This window comes from Mytilus californianus, unplaced genomic scaffold, assembly GCF_021869535.1.
Source record: "Mytilus californianus isolate M0D057914Y unplaced genomic scaffold, xbMytCali1.0.p SCAF_3, whole genome shotgun sequence".
Taxonomy (NCBI): Eukaryota; Metazoa; Mollusca; class Bivalvia; order Mytilida; family Mytilidae; genus Mytilus; species Mytilus californianus.
In genome coordinates, this window is record NW_026262679.1 from 70879409 (window position 1) to 70884201 (window position 4793).

At 32.9% G+C, this 4793-nt stretch overlaps 1 long non-coding RNA gene across 1 annotated transcript; it reads right to left on the reverse strand.

The window, feature by feature from the left end:
* Positions 1 to 2721, reverse strand: LOC127735013 (uncharacterized). Its single transcript, XR_007997921.1, has 2 exons — positions 1508 to 2721; positions 1 to 1006 (listed from the first exon to the last, which is right to left on the reverse strand). It is a non-coding gene; the product is annotated as an uncharacterized LOC127735013 (long non-coding RNA).
* Between the last annotated feature and the right edge of the window lie 2072 nt (positions 2722 to 4793).

The window sequence follows — 4793 nt, forward strand, 5'->3', positions numbered from 1 at the left end:
AAAAATCTTCTTCTCTGAAACTACTGAGACAAATTTAACAATACTTGGCCATAATCATTAATAGGGTATTTTGTTTAAAAAATGTGTCCGATGACCCCGCCAACCAACCAAGATGGCGGCCATGGCTTAAAATAGAACATGGAGGTAAAATGTAGATTTTGGCTTATATCTCTGAAACCAAAGCATTTAGAGTAAATCTGACATAGGGTAAAACTGATTATCAGGTCAAGATCTATCTGCCCAGACATTTTCAGACAAATCTGACAACCTGTTGTTGGGTTGCTGCCCCTGAATTGGTAATGTTAAGGAAATATTGCTGTTTTTGGTTATTATCTTGAATATTATTATAGATAGAGATAAACTGTAAACAGCAATAATGTTCAGCAAAGTAAGATCTACAAATAAGTCATCATGACCAAAATTGTCAGTCGACCCCTTTAGGAGTTATTGCCCTTTATAGTCAATTTTTAACAATTTTTCTTAAATTTTTGTAATCTTTTACAAAAATCTTCTTCTCTGAAACTACTGAGACAAATTTTACCATACTTGGCCATAATCATTATTAGGATATCTAGTTAAAAAATTTGTCGGATGACCCCGCCTTCCAACCATCATGGCCGACTTGGTTAAAAATAGAATATAGGGGTAAAATGCAGTTTTTGGTTTATATCTCTGAAACTAAAGCATTTATAGCAAATCAGACAGGTGGCAAAAATGTTCATCAGATTTAGATTTATTTGCCCTGAAATTTTCAGACGAATCCGACAACCCGTTGTTGGGTTGCTGCCTCTGAGTTAGTAATTTTACAGAAATTTTACAGTTTTTAGCTCACCTGACCTGAAAGGTCAAGTGAGCTTTTCTCATCACTTTGCGTCCGTCGTCCGTCGTCCGTAAACTTTTACAAAAATCTTCTCCTCTGAAACTACTGGGCCAAATGCACCCAAACTTAAACACAATCATCATTCAAGTATCTAGTTTAAAAAATGTGTCCGATGACCCTGCCAACCTACCAAGATGGTCGCCATTGCTAAAAATAGAACATAGGGGTAAAATGTAGATTTTGGCTTATATCTCTGAAACCAAAGCATTTAGAGCAAATCTGACGTGGGGTAAAATTGTTTATCAGGTCAAGATCTATCTGCCCTGAAATTTTCAGATGAATCGGACAACCCGTTGTTGGGTTGCTGCCCCTGAATTGGTAATTTTAAGGAAATTTTGCCGTTTTTGGTTATTATCTTGAATATTATTATAGATAGAGATAAACTGTAAACAGGAATAATGTTCAGCAAAGTAAGATCTACAAAAAAGTCACTTGACCAAAATGGTCAGTTGACCCCTTAAGGAGTTATTGCCCTTTATAGTCAATTTTTAACCATTTTTCGTAAATTTTTGTAATCTTTTACAAAAATCTTCTCCTCTGAAACTACTAAGACAAATTTAACCAAACTTGTCCACAATCATCATTAGGGTATTTAGTTTAAAAAATGTGTCCGGTGACCCGGCCAACCAACCAAGATGGCCGCCATGGCTAAAAATAGAACATAGGGGTAAAATGTAGATTTTGGCTTATATCTCTGAAACCAAAGCATTTAGAGCAAATCTGACATGGGGTAAAATTGTTTATCAGGTCAAGATCTATCTGCCCTGAAATTTTCAGTTGAATCGGACAACCCGTTGTTGGTTTGCTGCCCCTGAATTGGTAATTTTAAGGAAATTTTGCCGTTTTTGGTTATTATCTTGAATATTATTATAGATAGAGATAAACTGTAAACAGCAATAATGTTCAGCAAAGTAAGATCTACAAATAAGTCAACTTGACCAAAATGGTCAGTGACCCCTTAAGGAGTTATTGCCCTTTATAGTCAATTTTTAACCATTTTTCGTAAATTTTTGTAATCTTTTACAAAAATCTTCTCCTCTGAAACTACTATGACAAATTTAACCAAACTTGTCCACAATCATCATTAGGGTATTTAGTTTAAAAAATGTGTCCGATGACCCCACCCGCGAACAAGATGGCCGATATGGCTAAAAAATAGTACATAGGGTAAAATGCAGTTTTTGGCTCATATCTCTGAAACCAAAGCATTAAGAGCGAAGCTGATGAGGATAAAATTGTTCATTAGGTCAAGATCTATCTGCCCTGAAATTTTCAGACCAATCAGGCAACCCGTTGTTGGGTTGCTGCCCCTGAATTGGTAATTTTCAGGAAATTTTGCCGTTTTTGGTTATTATCTTGAATATTATTATAGATAGAGATAAACTGTAAACAGCAATAATGTACAGCAAAGTTAGATCTACAAATAAGGCAACATGACCAAAATTGTCAATTGACCCCTTAAGGAGTTATTGCCCTTTATAGTCAATATTTTACAATTTTCATAAATTTTGTAAATTTTTGTAAATTTTTACAAAGTATTTTCCACTGTAACTACCGGGCCAAGTTCATTATGGATAGAGATAATAGTAAGGAGCAAGAATGTTCAGTAAAGTAAGATCTACAAACACATCACCATCACCAAAACACAATTTTGTCATGAATCCATCTGTGTCCTTTGTTAATATGCACATAGACCAAGGTGAGCGACACAGGCTCTTTAGAGCCTCTAGTTCTTTTTATCAGCAATTTCTCTTAACCGTATTTTTTTTTTGCTTGAGAATATGAAGTAAAATGAAATAATAAGTAAAACTACTTTTTCGCATACAAAATGTTTGGATAGCTGTTGGGTTGTATGAATGAAGTTGTCTAATTGGCAATACATAACATCTCCTTATTATTAAATAAACATAATTATGACCCAAGGTTACTGTCAAACAGTGCTTCACTGCTTAAGGTCATAAGCAAGTTGACTGAGTTGTGTTTACCTAAATTTCAGTTAAAAGCATGGCATTAGGAAAGGATATATGTCAAATTTAAAGCCACACTCCAAAATGAAGGTGTATGATCATTTTGTAAAAATCGTAATTGTATGTCCAGCTGCAATTAACAAAATTAAGTTATATGGGCAAGTAATTGTAACAATGAGTATTGCATTTAAGCATGACTATAGCAATAAATATTTTTATTGTAAAAGATATAATATATCTTGTTCTTGGCTTAAAATATAAAGTGAAACATAGACTGCATTAAATATCCAGACCAAACTTTATTATTACAGTGCTTTAGTTATTTTTTATACATTGTAATAAAGCACTCATTCATTATGATATTTTTTTCAAAATAGTTGAATATTGAATAACTCATTCTCACTTAGTATAAGTACAGAGCACACACTGTCTGTTCATAATGTTTTATGTATGAGATATTTTGGAAATGAAACAGTTTATATTAACAATATTATTTTGCAAGATTATTAATGCTGATGCCTGTTCTCTGACATGTCTGAGCAAAATGAAGGTTATTGAAAAAATATACTGTAAAATTATGGAATTATGAGGTGTGCAAAAATAGCAAAATTACTTTGATAATATTTTACTGGAAAGAAATACATGCCAAAATGTGCTTTTTATTTATTCTACACAGAACAATAACAACATATTTTGTACACCTATACTAAAAGTACATGTATCTTTAAAACAGGTCTATTCTACCTAAAGCAAAGGTACTGGCTCTGACCAGCACAGCTAGTACAGAAACCCAGAAGAGTATAAAAGTAGCTATGCTTATGAAAGATGCTGTCACTTTTCAAAGTTGTATTGCCCGTTCAAACATAAAATTATTTGTAAAGAGAAGACCAAATTACAAGGACGGAAGTGAAGAAAGTTTTTTGGTATATATATCACAGCATCAATTTACCAGTAGTATTGCACATACATTGTACATTGGTTATCTTTACATTTAAAAAAAGATGTTCACTCCTACCCAAAACATTTATTGCAAAAATACTGCAGTAATGATAATTACTGGCAAATACATTGTCACACACAGTACTAAAGACTACAGCACTCCTGCAGTAAAAATAACTACTAAACTAATGGTAAATACATTGTCACACACAGTACTAAAAACTACAGCACTCCTGCAGTAAAAATAACTACTAAACTAATGGTAAATACATTGTCACACACAGTACTAAAAACTACAGCGCTGCTGCAGTAAAAATAACTACTTAACTAATGGTAAATACATTGTTACACACAGTACTAAAAACTACAGCACTGCTGCAGTAAAAATAACTACTTAACTAATGGTAAATACATTGTCACACACAGTACTAAAAACTTCAGCACTGCTGCAGTAAAAATAACTACTTAACTAATGGTAAATACATTGTCACACACAGTACTAAAAACTACAGCACTGCTGCAGTAAAAATAACTACTTAACTAATGGTAAATACATTGTCACACACAGTACTAAAAACTACAGCACTGCTGCAGTAAAAATAACTACTTAACTAATGGTAAATACATTGTCACACATAGTACTAAAAACTACAGCACTGCTGCAGTAAAAATAACTACTTAACTAATGGTAAATACATTGTCACACACAGTACTAAAAACTACAGCACTGCTGCAGTAAAAATAACTACTTAACTAATGGTAAATACATTGTCACACATAGTACTAAAAACTACAGCACTGCTGCAGTAAAAATAACTACTTAACTAATGGTAAATACATTGTCACACACAGTACTAAAAACTACAGCACTCCTGCAGTAAAAATAACTACTTAACTAATGGTAAATACATTGTCACACACAGTACTAAAAACTACAGCACTGCTGCAGTAAAAATCATGAAAATAACTACTTGATTAATGGCAAATACAATTGCATACACAGTACA